At 47.3% G+C, this 17188-nt stretch overlaps 1 protein-coding gene across 3 annotated transcripts in view; it reads left to right on the top strand.

Annotated features, from left to right (window-relative positions):
* LOC119445803 (calcium-transporting ATPase sarcoplasmic/endoplasmic reticulum type) overlaps nucleotides 1-17188 on the top strand; it is a 663011-nt gene that overhangs the window by 532250 nt on the left and 113573 nt on the right. The window contains exon 1 of one of the 3 annotated variants that reach the window (XM_037710086.2): nucleotides 5746-5934. The exons of the other annotated variants lie outside the window; for them this stretch is intronic. The gene's annotated coding sequence lies outside the window, so the exon portion shown is untranslated. Of the gene's footprint in view, nucleotides 1-5745; nucleotides 5935-17188 lie in introns of those variants that run through there. 3 annotated transcript variants of the gene reach the window in all.

Raw genomic sequence — 17188 nt, 5'->3', positions numbered from 1 at the left:
TTTTCAAACAGCATTGACTGATCGATCGATAAATTGATTGAGTGATTGATTGATTGATTTGAGCAGACTTGTACGTAACGAATGACATGTAGCTAATTGTAATCGATTACATCTTTTGGCAGCATTGTAATTGTTCGATTACTTTATTTACTCGGTAACGCTCAGTGTAATTCAATTACTTTTTAGAAACTAATTACGTGTAATAAGTTACTTCACTGACGAGACAAGCTGTGGCAGTTCGAGCTTTTGATTTGGCGCGAACTCAAACGCCCGCGGTCGTGCCAGGCAACTATAGCCCCGCGGTTGTGCATGTTCAGACAAACGCGGCTGCTCAGTGCTTGTTCGCTTGCCAAGGTCGCGTGGCCTGTATTTTCCATACGGCATTCTGCCTCTTACGATGGTATCGCATTTCTGTGAAAGTCCATACCTTAGTTTCTGTTCAGCAAGGGCGCCACTACGTCTAAAGGGTCATGCTCAGTTTTATGCTTCGCCTTTTTAAACTATCATTGGATAGTTCTCGACCTTCGTTCGCTGCTTACCAGTGTTGACGTTTGGCCTTGTTGGTGTGACATGGTAACAGGTATGCAAAGCAGGCGAGGGCAATGAAAGAGGACGCAACAAGAGCACAACATAGCGCTCGTGTTCTATCCTCCTTCATCGTTTTCGTCTTTTCAAGCACTTTGCACAGACCATTTTGACCTTCACAGACCTTCAGGCACTTTGCACAGATCCCGTGGGCGCCGTTATGTTTGGTCACGTGGTAACGCGTCCACTGCTTGCCTCAGCTGCCGCCGTTACCTCCGTGTTTACAATCGATGTGCCCGGGGCAGCTCATGAAACCTCTGTTTAGGGACATATCGTAGACGTTGACTGGTTTGACGCCACGAAACTTTGGCCGCAGCTTCAGAGGACATGTAAAAGCGCTTTCGGAGATCATTAAGCTTTGTCCAAGTGGCGCTAGCAGCTTATATGGCAGTTTTTCTAAAAGCGAGGCTAGAGATCTACTCCAAGCTATCCATGCTTTCGAATTATGAATTGAATTAGGGTCAGTGTGTTTTACTCTTCGTTCTTTATTCGGCAAACACTATATGAAGCAGCGATTTGTAATGTTTCTGACTCAGTAAGGTTTGTCGGTGCACTCACTATATGATCGTTTATTTTCTGCCTTATCGCTTGTGGGTGTGCTCGGTTGCGATATATTTGTTCTTGTTGCGCGCAAGACTTCTTGGAACGTAGATGTCTGTACTTTGTAATAGGCTTGTAGCGAAGATCTGTTTGCGTTAGTCATTCGCTTACCCCCTGTGGACCGTCATGAAACGTTCGGCTTCGTAATTCATGTGTAGCCGGTGTAGTCGCCGTAGGAAATGCTTCGGCGCACTGATTCAAGTGTGCACCCATTCACTTATTATTGACACATTGGCGATATAGTGGGCGGCAGTTTGCGTGTGACTTGGAGTGGATGTGTGTAACTAAAGTGCGAGAAACTTACTATGCCAGGAAGCGGCGCTACTCCCTTTGTCACTGCGTAACGAGTGGCATTCACTCTTGCCGATTTTCCGTGGCTGAAGCCCTTTCTTTGGAGGATTAGCGATACAACGCTGACGGAAGAGTGATTTTTTTTTATGCTCGAGGAAAGCCGTGCATCGCGAAAGGCCGGCAACACAGGCAGTCCTTATGTAGCAGATGGTCCATGAACTTGGTAGCAAAAATACATTCCAATCAATAGGATGCCCGTCACTATTTTTGCAGCCAACAAGCTGCACAGGTCTTCCCTCTACCGTTTCACATTTTGCAGCATTAATAGAGTGCAGTGCGTTAGCGAACACACAGCTGCATCTCCGACAGCTGATCGCACAGCAGCAGGGCAGAAACGGTAATAGATTCGCATTCCTGCGCTTTCGCTGAGGCAACGTGCGGTGATGATGATGATGATGATTTATTGGCATCCCCTTTGAAACGGGGCGGCGACAAATAGTCACCTAGCCTGCTTGATTTAATTCGGGTATACTATACAGGTTCTTTATCTAGCATTTTTGTATACCTCTCATTATTTTTTTTTTCTAAAACTTGCCTTTTACCGCTACCTATGATTCCAAGAGATTAGGTCGTATCCATCTTTTCCCTGCTTTTTTTCCACCAGTACTCTAATCGTCTCTTGCTTATCTCTACGGCTGATCTGTTGATGTTTCCTTCCACTTTAAACCCAAGCGCTTCTGGGAGTTGCACGTTACCTACGATTCTCGCTGGGTGGATCCCGTCGCATTCCATTAGGATGTGCTGAGTGGTCTCTGGATCTTTACAGCAGCATACACATGCATCATCTAGTTCCGTATATTTGCTCCGGTATGTTTTGGTCCTTAGGCAACCGGCTCGAGCCTCAAATAGCAAGGCACTGCCCTTTGTGTTATCGTACAGAATTTCCCTTCCAATTTCTTTCTTCTCATTCTTGTAAATCTCCATTGTCCTTTTTGTTTCCATTCTTTGCATCCAATTCACCGGTCTCTATTTCTCTCACTTTCTTTCTGATGACTCCTGGTTGTCTATTTACAGTTTCGATTATCCCGTACTTGGTTGCCAACTTCCTTGACCTCTTCCTCCATTCTGTGTCCACGCTTTTCATGTAGAGATACTTGTGTGTGTGCCGAAAGCGCCATCTGATTTCTCTAGAGCAAACTGCTTCGCGGAAACGGTCTATACCTGTTACTATGTCGCTAATTTCCCCGTCGAAGTTCGTTCATTGCAAGGTACGTGTTTGTACGTTACAGCACTTCCCTTCTCTCCAGCGCGCACATAGAGCGAGTTTTACAGCGTAAGCTATTATGGGCTCATTCCAATAGCCGTTTCATGGTCGCGATGATGCCGCCGCCGCCGCCCCCGGCCCCGTAACCGCTATCGCCGGAAATGCGAAAAAAAGTACCCGCTCTCCACCGGGATCGAACCCAGGCCCGCTGCGTGGGAGTCGCATACCTTACCACTGAGCCACGCAAGCGCTTGCTATCAGGAAGAAGAAAAATTCCCTTTATACACGCCCGCAGGCGCAGACGACCCGAGCCTGCACCAGTATGGTGGCGCCATCTAGTTAACGTGCCTACAACCGCCACGTGCGACGAGATGCGATTCAGACGAGGCGCACAATCCCCACTATCCCGATGTTAGATGTGCGCCACGTATTCTGGGTACCTCTTCGGTACACGTTATGGCGTCTCCTCGCAAGGTACGAACCGCTGCTGAAGAAGCGAATCGTAGAGCTACGTGTGCGGCTACAACCAGGCATCATCGGGCTCAGCAGACTGCCGTGCAGAGAGAATTTCTAGCCTCGTCTCGCCGTCGACGCCGACGCCGGGCGGACAGTTCAGGTCGTTCTCGTCAAAATCGAGGCGAAGACACTTTGCCGCGAAGACCTTGATGTGCGTGGTGCCGAAATTGGAGCTACTCTTGCGCCGCTCAACCAGCTTACGCTGTGACTGTGCTGCGTGTGCCGCGCAGGCCTGTGACTTTTTTAGTATCGCTGCCTGAAGTCGTCATAAGAAAACGAGTGACGATGACCGACGAAAAGTTTGAAAAGTAATTGTTATTGAAAATAAACATGTCAAGGACTGCAGAGGATGCTCTAAAATATAGTCAGGACCACCTGTACTATTTACTGTGTATGTGCAATGTTAATGAAAGTCAGGAGGAGAGTGACGTAAAATTAATCGATTACTTTTTAGCAGTTGCTCACTTACTTTTGTGGAGCAGTACTTGGTGAATGTAATCAATTACATTTTTGAATGAGGTAATTGTAACTGTAATCAATTCAACTTTTTCTGTAACGTGTACAAGTCTGTAGTCACCGAGCTGCCAATGAGCGAATGAGAGTTATCAATGTCATTCAGTGAGTGAGTGAGTGAGTGAGTGAGTGAGTGAGTGAGTGAGTGAGTGAGTGAGTGAGTGAGTGAGTGAGTGAGTGAGTGAGTGAGTGAGTGAGTGAGTGAGTGAGTGAGTGAGTGAGTGAGTGAGTGAGTGAGTGAGTGAGTGAGTGAGTGAGTGAGTGAGTGAGTGAGTGAGTGAGTGAGTGAGTGAGTGAGTGAGTGAGTGAGTGAGTGAGTGAGTGAGTGAGTGAGTGAGTGAGTGAGTGAGTGAGTGAACGAGCGAGCTAGCTAGCTAGCTAGCTAGCTATTTTTTACTGAGCAAGTTATGCTGCAACATTACCGATTTCCAACACATAAAAAATTGATTTCATCTACAGTGTTTCCCAAAGCTTTGCTTTCAGCAGTTTCATTTTGCCATTTTCTTCTCTTTGTTAAAGAAATGGTACATATGAGCAGTGGGTGACTCTTTCAGCTTTACGATCATTACTGAGATTGCTATTACAGTGCAACATGGTCATTCATCACACTTAGACAGCGCAGCGTGAGCGGCAAGACTTAACAGTGCAGGCACCTTTTGTGGCAATGGAGCATGAAAATGACTACAGGTGTGGTTGTATGAAACATCACCTTAACGTTATACTACTTTCCTAAATTGGCATCCTGGGTATACCAATGGCTGTAAAGGGATGGTAATCCTAGCGTTCCCTTCCACAAGCATTCCAAGGAATTCACCGCTACAACGGGATCGTGACGGTTTCTTAATGAGCTCTCATCCCACATGCTGGTAAGACAAAGTGGTTTTTATATCCTTGCCAATACACAGCACTGCTGCGCTTAAGCTTCGGTTCAGTTTCAACACAACTGCGCGCGGTGATATTTTCTAGCTACTGTTTGTCTTCGCAGCCTCGTGGGCAACAAAAAGATGCCTCCAGCGTACTCGAAACCCTTCGTTGCCAAGGAGAGACACTGTCTGTTGCAACCCCCAAAGCAGAATGTAGGACCCTGGCCCCGCGGAAGGGGCGCTTTGCCCAGTCCCCAATACGAGTGGGCGGGCTTGTAAACAAAATTAGCATGAGAAAAAAAAAAGAGGAATGGAAGACGACGACAGTTGCACACATAAATGACAAACACCGCTTTTCGGTTCTCTCTCTCTCCCTCGCTCTCTTTCTCACTCTCTTTTTACCTCTATGTGTGACGCGGGCTGTCTCTTCCTTCTCGGAGGAGCTTTTATTTTAAACGACCCCTCCATTTCAAAGCTACTCGTGAGGCTCTCTGTGCCTCGCTTTCGACTTCAGCTGCGTTCCTTCTCGCGTTGGCAGTGCTCACTGCGGAGCGCGCCCAGAGAAGAGAGCCAGCGGGCGAAGAGACGAAAAAGACGCGCGAATGAAAGATAAATACAGTGTCAAAGAGGCTGTGAGAGGAACAGAAGGAACGAGAAAGGAGGTGGTAATCCTCCGGTTCGGGATGCCACGGAGATGTGCTCCGTGCAGAGCCCGAAGGGTTGAAACGAAAACATCAAGGACGCTTCAAGTTGGGAGAGGATGTCTCGGAAGGGGTTGCAAGGTTCGGCTAGAATCACGGGTAGCAGAAGAAGGTGCACTGCGGTGAAGTGCCAGATAGGCTGAATGTCGAAAGAGTAAGAAAGCACTCGAGCCAAAGACAAAAGCAAGAACACTACCACAGAAAAGGGGGGAGGGGGAATAGGACTCGGGGCGACGAGGGTTGGAGAGGGCGAATGTGCACCGAGAGCTCACAGAGTGAGAGATAGTGAGATGGGAGAGGGTAGACGAACCACCGCCGCAGCCAGGCCGGGACCACCGCCGGTAGCCCCCTCTCACGAAGCGTTGTTTTTAGTCCTAGCTTGGCTCAGTCTCTGTCTTGGCTGTGTGCTTGGCGACTGAAGAAACCCTTTCGGATCCTCACTTGGGTGGTGCTTCTGGACGGCAAGACCGTGGTCGACCGACCCGGACCTTGTCCCTTCTTTTTGCTTCTTCTTTTTTTGCCCGTGCCGCTCGGTTCCCGACGCGTCCATCTCTCCGGGAAGAAGTCACGGCGACGGTACAAGAATTGCCGCGGCCTTGAGGTGAGAGACCAATTTACGAGACCTTTTGTGTTGCAGCAGTGTGCCGCAGCCTCGCCAGCACTGCATTCCAGCAGCTTGTCCTGGGCCATCGGATATACCTCGTGCGAATGCGTTATAGCAGCGCAGAATAGGGACCGCTGAGCTGGGCATGCCAGTTGGTTCCTGCTTTTGGTTGCGGCACCACATTTAGAGCGCTATATTTGTTCGGTGCGTCCCGCAACCGACTGCTCCTGTGCTTGCTGCCTACTCCGTGCAAGAATCCCTGAGCGCTCTCAGTGCACGACACGAGGCTTCACGCGGGCCGTGATGCATCCGATCATTACTTCGGTGGAGGATTTTAATATTGTTCGCATAACTGTCTGACTCAAGTAGCTTAGTTTAATCGATTGCGAGTCATTGGCATTCAATGGAGAAATGTGGAGCGAGTTTGAATGGCCGTGATGGAGCGGATTCGATAGTGTAACAAGCCTCCATACACTGTGGAAAACGCTTCGTACGCACCTTGTATTATTTATATACGAGGATTAAACGCATCTCGCAATACTTAATGCGCACCTTGCAATACAGCCTGTAAGCAGTAGCAGTCAAGCATGAAATTGAAAAAGAAAATGCACGCGTGCTTAAACGACAGGTATGGATATTTTGGTGCAGTGTTTTATTGATACAATGCAATAAACTAACGTTGATTTCAACGCCTTTTTTTTTTAAGGCGTTAAGCACCACTTGAAGCGTTGAACAAAAACTGGGAACATACAGTGGTTTATATTTCTTTCCGTACGTGCTTTACTAACTACGTACTTCCTCTGGAACGAACCTTCTCAAACATGTGTCTGTTAACCAGTTTCGGTGCATTGACCGCGAGATTATAACGCTCGTTTCAGTGGTGATTGATTGCAGTGATAGCTTTCTCGAACTGTACATTCTGTGCCATGTACGCGTTTGCACGATGGCGCTTCGCACTTGCTCGTTGCCCCTGCAAAAGCGTTGCCTCGACATCGCGTTCTCTCTGCACCTGTAAGAGATTGAGAGGCAGCCTCCCGCTCCTCTTCGGACTAGACAGCCCGTCGCGGGTGCTGAGCCTGGGTATACCCTCTAGTTCACCTTTTGACTTCGGCGTAAATAATAATAATAATAATAATAATAATAATAATAATAATAATAATAATAATATAATAATAATAATAATAATATAATAATAATAATAATAATAATAATAATAAGTAATTGTTTAACGAAACTTTCTCCGTATTGCTACTTCTCTTTCAGGCTCGATCAGAGGCGTTTGGCGAGGCAGCAAGTCTATATGCAATTGTTACAGCCGCAAACTTCATTGAGCGAATTTTTCGAGGTATTTTCCTCTTATCGTCATCCAGGCGTCATCACTGCCGCTTTTAGAGTCGGTTATGGCGTCGCTATGATTCAAGCATACACTACGACATTATCTCAAGCATAGTCTTAAGTATAATGTGTAGTGCTTGGTGTGTGTCTCCCTTCTTCTTTATTGTGTTTCGTAAACTTAGCGCTACTTAAGACCATGCTTCGTGTAAACCAACTAGCCCAATTTTTCGTTCTATTAAGACATTATCTCGCATATCAAGTGCAAGCTCCCACAGCACGCATTCAGTGGACCAGGATAGCACCATTATTGCCCAGCACGAATTGGATGCACGGTCGTTAGGAAACGGTTCCACGTGAAAAATATGTGAAACATTTGTTGCATTGCTCAACAGGAAAGAAGGTCTCGAATACCTTAGTAAGACAATAAACCCTAAATAATTGTTAATAACAGTATCGAATTGTAGCAAACGTGGGCAATGCACTCGTATACACAGGGACACGAAAAACTTTCCTTATTTTCTTTTGTCGTTTTATTCTTTCTTTGTACTGAGGCCAGTTGCCTTCGCATGGTATCTTTAGCACCAAGTCAAAATCGCATAAGGCTGTCGTTAGTCTTGGTTAAGCGATTTTTCGCCCTTCAGGGTCTTCACAAGTCTGTGTCGTGGCAGTAGGCGGGTCCCGAGAGATGCATGAAATAGTGCGCGTTTGTGAAGAGGGCGAAGGCAAAGGGCGTTTGTTTTACACCGAGACCATGACCAACGGAACCGCGCCCACTGAGCGTCATGAAGCCGGCGAAACATCTTTGCGCATGCCACGACGTATAACCGGTCAACACACGCCACTTGCACGACGCGCATTACGTGCACTGTTGAATGGTACGCTCACAACGTCGTCAAACCGCTGCGGTCTAATTAATTGTCGAGATGCGTGCTCGCGTTTACCTTATGATGATAATCTGCTCCATTTCTATAAGTTAAGCCCGTTTCACATGGTGCGATTTTGTCTGCGAATTCGCACGTGCGAATTCGCAGCTGCGGAAAATAGGCCGCCGGACCCTTCGTGCGTGCGTTTTTTCGATGTTCGGGGTGCTGAACTTCTCTGCGAAAAACGCAGATGCGGTGGTAGCCACTGTATCGGTGGAAACAGACGACCAATAGGAGGCGGCTCGCTCATACGTCATCGCCAGTCAGAAGGCTTAACGAGTACGCGAAAAACGCAGCTGCTGTAGATCCATGTGAAACGGGATTGCGAATTTCGCATCTGCGAAAACCGCAGCTGCGAAAAACGCACTGCAAAGATCGCACCATGTGAAACGGGCTTTAGCCTTTCGAACTAGTTAGTGCGAAGTCTAGTTACAAACAGCAAGAAGGCGACTGCGCGCGGGTTACGTATTGTCAAGCTCGCTGATATTTGCTTCCACGTTTTCGAAGAAAAATCCTCGTTTCCAGGTCGACGCGCTAATTGTGCCGTCTTTCTACTGCCAGCATACCGTATAGCCTTCCAGCATGTAAAGCACGACTCGTTACGTTGTCAGAGCGAACCGTCGTGCTCGTATGCTCGCTGGCTCAGGTCCGCGCGCCCGCGTTAGCAGTGCGGAATGCTAGCAGGAGCGTGCAAGCTATTCCTGTCTGTCCTTACCGCGCTGCTTACAGGCTGTAGCCTGCTGGCGCCGTCAGCGCAAGAGTTCTGAGAAAAAGGATTGCCGCAGCGCTTGAACCTAACTGCCGTATTCGCAGACGGGCATCGCTCGACTCCAAGCTCACCTTCGACGTCACCGAGTCGAGTACGGCGCCGCTTCTCGGAGTGAATAGCATTCAAATTCGGGAGCTTTTGCGTACCAAAATCCACGATCGAAACCGCGACCTCAAGCTCTGCAGCGCGGCGGGTCTGGTTGAAAAAGATTCTTCAGAAAAGCTACTCGGTGATCCCTATACGACGAGAAGTTTCTTGAGAAGTACACCTTAACTCCAGTACGTTCGAGTACGGGTCGAGAGCCACCTGTGCCCGTATTCGCAGAAAGCACTTACGCTAAAATTGTTCGTATAAGTTCTAGCCAATGGTGATTCTAGACATATCAATAGTAAAGGCGGCCACCCGATGGTAAAAAGCTCTTATGAATGATTAGTTTTGTCAACACGGCCACTCCTTAATGTATCTCCGTGAGTCACGGTGTACACATTTGTGCATGTGATTCTTCTTTCTGTCTTGAAGTGGACAAAAAAAGAAGAAAACACTAATACTAAGCTACGGTTAAAGTGAACCCACTACTTAACCGATGTGAGTCCATTTCACTCCAGTGGGCTGAGTTTTGCTATACACGACCACTGTGCCAAAGACACTACCATAGATTGACGAATTAACGTTCGACGTGACGCGTAGCGGCTGTATCAGGTTATTTCCCTCTCTTGCAACGCCTTCGTCTAATAATTCGCTTGTGCATGGGATTTGTGAAAATGACTAAAACTTTTTTTTTGTATGAGAATACTAGGCCTGACTAGCTACACTCCTCACCGCGTCATTGAGCCACGGCACTGTGCCAGACGACTGACTTCTGGCCAGAATCGTACCGATTTTGAAAGCTGGAGACAAACTAGATATGTAAACCATCGTCCGATTTCAATCACGTGCACAGTCTGTAAAATCTTGGACGCATTATTTGTAAGTAATTAGTAGAACATAGGGAAAGCAATAATATCTTCTTTTATTCTAAGCAGCACGGGTTCAGAAAGGGCGTCTCGACGGTAACACAACTGTTTGAAACGTTGCCTTACTGCGCTTCAGAAATCAACTCCAATGGGCTAATAGATTTTGTATCAGTCGATCTAACGAAAGCATTTGACAGGGTAACCCACAAAAAGATTTTGTATAAGATGCGTGCCCTCAGGGTTGACATTCAAATTATGAGGTGGGTTGAAGCCTGTTTACGCAATAGGCAACGGTGGGTCGAAATATCAGAAGAGCGTTCTCTTACTTCACATGTTTCTTCCGGAGTTCCGCAGGGATCGGTATTGGGGCTGACTTTATTTCTAGTATATGTCAATGATATGTCACTCAGTGTCCCCCTTCCAATGGAAATCAGGCTGTTTGCCGATGACTACCTTCTTTCTTACCGTGTGAAAAGTGTTTCAAACCAAGTCCTACTGAACAAATCACTGATAACTCTTGAAAAGTGGCACGATGAATTTGGCATGAAAATGAATCTACATAAAACAATGTGCCATCACAAACAAAAAAAGCGCATTTAAGTTATACTTAGGCACGGCGAGATATTGAAATTAAACGTACTATTCAATTAAAGTATATTGGTGTAACAATTACTAACAACCTTAAGTTGACTAAATACATAGAAAACATTACTACTGGATCCGCTCAGAAGAAACTTGGTCTGTTAAAATGCAAATTAAAGGATGCCACACCTCATGGTACGATAATGGCACATGAAACAATTGTTTGACCAACTTTTGAGTATGCTGGTATAGCCTGGTACCCACATAGCCAAAAACACATTAAAATACTTGAACAACTTCAAACATTGGCCATCAGATTTATTTTTTCATGTCATGACAGGAAGCGATCGGTAACGTCATTGATTCAAAGGGCTGGCTACCCGAAGAAAGAGAGCGCTTGAAGTATTTTTATTTGCTTTACAACGGAAAACTTAACTTGGATCCCGGACAGTATTTGCAAACCCCTGGTCAAACTTCAGTAAGAACCAACCATGCGAATGTTGTTTTGCCTTGTGCACCCAGAGTTCATATTCTTTACATGCACATTCGAGCTATAGTTGACTGGAAGTCTTGGTCCTCGTATGTTTGTTAACTGGAATTATGTTGACACATTCAAAGAAAGACTGAAAATACTGTTTGTATAAATTTATGTTATTTTACCCACCCTGTAACAGCCTGAAAAGAGTAAAGGTGTCGTAAATAAATAAAAAATTAAATAAATAGATGTTCAGTTACTCTGTAATTACATGGGCTGCTATAAAATGCATGGAGAACCATCCTATGCCACCTCGACTTTCGTTCAATAGAGTCTGCAGCACCTCGGAATTAAATTATGGAACTTCCGTAGATTTATTGGCAGTCTATCATAATTTGTGGCCGCAGGGGACATTTTCGCCTCAGAATCGCCATGGACTGTGAATGAAGCACAGTGATCACTCATGCCGCGGGCCGGTGGGCGCTGTCATCCATTTCCTTGAGTGAAACGGCGTGCCGAATGGAGCTAAATGGAGCAGATTTCTAGAATGCAGGGATTCGGGTTGGTAGTGAAGGTTAATAACACTTTTGCTCGTCACAATCGCTTAGCTGTTCAGTCACCAATCGAAGGGACCGCGATGCGATGTAGCGTCCGTGGAAGGGTACGGCTACATACGGGCGAGAACTAGACGAGCATTCGCCCATAGGAAGACAACTTCTACGAGAAGTTGAGAAATGGGAAATTCCGTTTAAACCAAAAGCAAGCAGTGTGCGTGGTACTAACCTCAAAATGCACTTACTCTTCATATACACCGTTACTGCGTTACAATCGATTTCGCTGGCACGTCCATACTTGCCTTATCGTCTTTAGTGTCATTGTGTTTTGCGCATTTGCTCAAAAAAATCGTTTCGACTTGCCCCGCTTGCAGTCGTTGTACGTCAATAAAGCCCTGCGAAGGGAAACGGCAGGTCGTGCACGTGTTCTCTTGCTCATAAATGCTTTGCAGCTGAGCGTTGGTGGGAAAAAGGGATTGTTGCAAGTGAAATCAGTGACATTGTGGAACACATTCCTTTAAATGCTAATGCATCAAAACAGCTGAGGGTGAACTTCAGAGACCATGAGAGTTCCTTGCATACAGTGTGACCAAGGAACGATTTTTTTTAGAAATTTTTGTTGAACTCTTGATGACAAAAGTTACTGAGTTGGGAATCACGGGCCAGCAGCCGCTGCCACTGACACCAGTTCGTAACAGATTTCAGCGAACGTGAATGCTTCGGTGGTATATTCATGAGTGCAAAAGTAAAGAAACTGCGGACCCTTCCCCTTTATTCACTGATGTCATCGCCGCTATCTTCACTGTATGGTCACTGTATGGCTGACATTTAAGGATTGGCTTGACTGACACTTAACTTTTGTACACCGAAATTTTTTGTTGCAAACTCCTCCCGGACTTGGCTGACAGTGTCTTGCCGAATAGTTAAACACTGGATAGCTCAGATATAGCGAGTCGGTTATTTAATTAAGGAGAGAAATTCACACTGAATATCGATCCTTCTGCATTTTCATATAATACTGCAACATTTTGTCGCGTACGCTGCTATAAGGCGAGCTGCTATAAGGCGAGCTCAGTAGCTCCGATCACAGACGGAGATAGGATAGGTATGCAACAATCAAACGAGTGTCGTGCACCAGCTCAATCACTAGAGGGGAAAAAAACGAAAAAAGAAACGGTGACCGGCTTAAGCTAGGTTCGCAATCGATGAATGCGACTCACTTCATAAATAGGGCTTTGGCCCGTTAAAATTTATTACGCTCGAAAGTTTTCAGCCAAGGGCTGTGATGCCGAAGTATGGCAGCAGACGTGACAGCTTGGGAGGCCCGTCTGTGGTGCAACCTGTCGAGACACGTAAGACAGAGACGTTCCCGTCTGCCTCCCATTTTTCACGTCGTGAACACGATCTGCCGGCGACCGTTCAGTGACCCTGGTTGTTTATGTTTAGCCCAGCATTCTCGGTCTTGCTGCTCATAGTATCTTGACGGCCGGCGGCCGTGACCTGCCATTTTGCGCAGGGCGGCTGCCAACTTCTTGGCGGCAGTCGCGAGTGACGTCACGCGCGAACATGCCACGGACGGGCGCGCTTTTCGGTACGGTTGCGCTCCCGTTCGGCAAGTCGAAAGTGGGGCGCGAGCCACATCGACGACGGGGGAATGTTTACACATCAGACCGAAATACGGCTTTGCGAGTGTGGAAGAAAAAGGAAAGAGGGAACGTCGCAGCCCCGGTGATGAATCGATTCCGGCTCGGACTTGGCACGCTTTGGCTCCAATCGGCACTTGCAGCATCAGCAGCCTTTATTGGGCCGCTAGAGCCAGAAAGTTTCATACTATAAACACTTGGGGCAAACCTGGCGCTAGTGTATTTGGGGCCCGGCCAGTGCGACTGTTGAGTAAGCGTGGAAATAAATAATGGGCAAGTGCGCTTGGATTTGCCTAAACTTCGTCCTTCTTCGCTGCGAACGACCTCGTGGATTCTCATATGCTTCACACTGAGTGTCAAATAAATTAAATTAAATGAAACACTGCCCGTCACGGTGGATCAGTGGGTTTACAGTTCTGGGGACGTATCCTGAAACGATCCACTTCGGCGATACTATCGCCTTGACCACGCCTCCGCCAACGGCGCACGCTGATTGGCTGTTTTAGCAAAATTGGGTGAGCTGATTGGCTGGTTGAGCACGACGTCATACAATTTTGACGGCGACATTGTCGCCGAGGCGATACTATCGCCGAAGTGGACCGTTTCACAATACGGCCCCTGGCTGCTGAGCTTGAGTTCCCGGGTTCGATGTCCGTCTGCGGTGGCCTCCTTCTATGCAAACACTCTCGTCTACCCTGCCTTCTGTGTGCGTTAAAGAACCCGGTTGATATGAGTTCATCCGCAGGCTCCCCAATATGGGATCTCTCGTGACACGTGGGCTGCTTCGTGACGTTAAGCTCCAATCAGTCGCTCAAAACAAGAAATTCTATAAGCTTAGTGCACGTCGTGATATTACACCGCCGTGAGCGCAATTAAAGGAAGAAGTGAAAGAAGCGAAATAAGGGACAAAGGCGGGGGGGCTTAACCGGAACCGACAATTCGGTTTGCTACCCTACACTGTGGAACGGGGGATGCATAAAAAGGTAAGAAGAAAGTAAGGAGAGCACGGGCACAGGTTGGTCGCGATCGCCGGGCGCTATCACATCATTAAAGGATACCGTGCCGCACAATGAACAGCCGCTCAGGCTACAGCCGCTTGTGCAGCTGTGTCGTCTTTCAACACTATAGCGGTGTCTTCGTGGCCGTATGCTGCGATGAACTATGAGGTCGGCACTTAAGAATTTGCGCTGATAATAATGGTCTGTGACGAAAGCGGTCTGTCGCTGTCGCGAGCAATGGTCTCTGTACGTTGTAGCGAGAACATTTTTCCAAACTACCGACTGCACCAACTGGACCCTTCGCTCCACCTTCGCATTCCGATTGGCCTCTGCCGACGCGAGGCCACCATGCTTTGTCGGCTATAGCTAGGAGTGGCCTTTACGAAGTATTTTGCTTTTTGCGTTGTAGTGGCCGACAACGCTACCTGCGATTACTGTGTCCGCGAGGAGACTCCAAAGGAACTGTGTAATCATCCTAGCAAGTTTGGATAACTTGTGCTGCTACAAAGCTGTCCGAATACAAGATACAATAAGATATGCGGAGCCACAGTGCATTGGCGAGAGTTGAGGTTCCGTCACGTAATTCAAAACTGGTAAGTTAGGCATTCAAGCCTTTCAGCAACCGGTAATTATTTCCCGTCAAGTGAATGAAAATAGAGTTTTGAGGAAGAAACGTTTTCCAGTCTAAACTTGTTTCGTGTTGCTATTTATTGTCCCTTTAAGTAATGTGCCTCGCGGAAAGATCGAGAGAAAGACAGAAGAGCGGTACGAAAACTCGGAGCCTGGATCTTTAGCGAGAACCTAACGGGGATCTGGCACGGGTTTGTGTTTGTGCGCGTTCCACATTCAGCTCGCTTTCTTTATTGCGAAGGGATTCCGGAACCCTGCCCCTGCTTTGTTGCGTAAGGTCGTGACCCTGTCACCTGCGTCCCTAGATGAGCCCCGTGGCCCACGACCGGGCCGGGTTGCGACAGTGTTGGCAAACTTTACCGCTAGATCTCCAGTCACGTGGGCTTAATTATGCCACTAACCCTTGCCACCCAGCTTCAAACACGGCGTCATACACTGTTTCCTCATCCTGACTGTTTACGGTTTTCCGCATTGTTACTTACTCTTTGCGCTGCGGTAGCGCGGTTTTCTGGCACTGCTAGTGGGACACGCTATTAATACGCGTGCTTTCGAGTTTGCATGCCGGGTAAAGATTAAAAAGACGCAACTGACTCTCGGTTAAGCTAAGCAGTACATTGGGCGTTGCGCCAACAACTACCAATCTCCACTTCGTGCGAACGTATTAGCGGCTCTAAATCGAGAGGACAAAGAACGCGAAGCGTCCGAAGTCTGCCGCAAGAGCATAGGCGTAAGCATTATAGGAAGCTCACCGCACCTCGCGAACGATTGTAAATGGGTTCGTAACACGCCTAAGTGTAACATCCCGTATGCATTTGAGAAAATTCAAAGACATAAAAAATAGCAGACTGATATGAGAGGCATTTCTCGTATGTCATAAAAAGCCGGTAACTGCGTCGGCACGCCTCCTACAGCAGTCTCGATTTCATTGATCCATTGAGTTTAACGTGCCGCCGATTTCATCGGCTATAGTAAACTATCAAAAGCACGCTGTAAACATGACAGAGGCAAACAAACAAGTACAACTTCGTAGCGCGCTTTTGCAGGATTATGATGAATAGCCATCTCGTCCAAGTTAGGTTGTGCTATAGTTGAAGGCTGCGGAATAATCTTGACTGCCAGAGGTGCTATAGGCGTGCGCACAATTATCGTGGCACAACCCTCCAACCGAAAGCCAAACCGTAGCCGAAAGCCATAGTCATCGAGCTCCTGCGGTAATTCTATCGGAAACAGACAAATGATTACCTGTATCGCGTCGCACATGTGCAGTGAGTGGCGAAGGCTGCCGCTGTCTTGATATTTATCTCTTTTTTTTTCTTCTTTTTTTTTGCACTCATCTGCACCACCTTGTCACCTTGCGCCTGTAAATGTACTTCGTTTTCCTTGTTACGTATATTTATCGCCATGGATATGTTCCACTACACCAGTACAGCCAACTTGCCCAGCTTCCATCAGTTGGCTGGATAGTTCATTTCGTTGAATTGTCTCTACCGCGGCTAAACGTCATTGCGCTATCGCATGCCTAATTCAGCCGCAATCCCGCGCGTACTTTCTGGCCTTAAGTCAGAATACTACTGTCCGCCACATCGTGAAGACAAATTGCGATTTATTTTCTGACGCGGTTCTCGTGAACAAATGTTTTGACGAGGACCTTCCATTTCCGAGCATGAGTATAGGGACGAGTTGCATGTCATGGAGAAAACCCAACCTGAAACGTAGCTTCGCTTCTCGTCATAGATCCACTGATAACCTGACACAATAGCATGAATCAAACACTGTACAGCTATATACTGTATGGCGGCAGTGACTGCGAACGCGACATCCTTATTTTGAGTCCATTGACAGCACGAAGGCTTGCTTTTCTATAACCCGCGATAACCTCTCCGTTCAAGAAACTCTGTCCTGCGCCAGCTTCACCCTGTATATAGCCTTGGCTAGCCGCAATTCCGCATAAATTTTTGGCGAGTCGAAATAATTGCCAAGAAAAGAAATATAACAAATTTAGCGTCACGTCAATGCCACAGATTAACTAACATCGTTTGCATGGCCTTCGGTTAAGGCGCGTCTCTTTAACGAGCAATACGGGCCTTTCGGGCGCGTCAACTGCCAGCGTTCCTGTCAACAAACACCCCCACCTTCCTTTATCTTACACGTGTACATCCTCATCTATCCACTGCATCTTTTCCAATGCCCGGAACACAAGCTCTTCCCTACACGTCGGCGCGTAAAAACTTGTTTTACGACTTGTTTTCGGCTCCAGTCCATGGCGGCTCCTTTGAGGCCACGTTTATCGCTCGCCTAGTTGTTCTTCCGTGGCGCTTCCAACTCCGAGCCAGCGCTGGCTCCGGTTTTTACGTCACATCGCGAGAGGGGAAACAAGTGCGCGATGTCT

Source organism: Dermacentor silvarum, chromosome 3 (genome assembly GCF_013339745.2).
Source record: "Dermacentor silvarum isolate Dsil-2018 chromosome 3, BIME_Dsil_1.4, whole genome shotgun sequence".
Taxonomy (NCBI): Eukaryota; Metazoa; Arthropoda; class Arachnida; order Ixodida; family Ixodidae; genus Dermacentor; species Dermacentor silvarum.
Note: the sequence above shows the minus strand (reverse complement) of the source record. Positions and strands in the feature narration are given on the sequence as shown.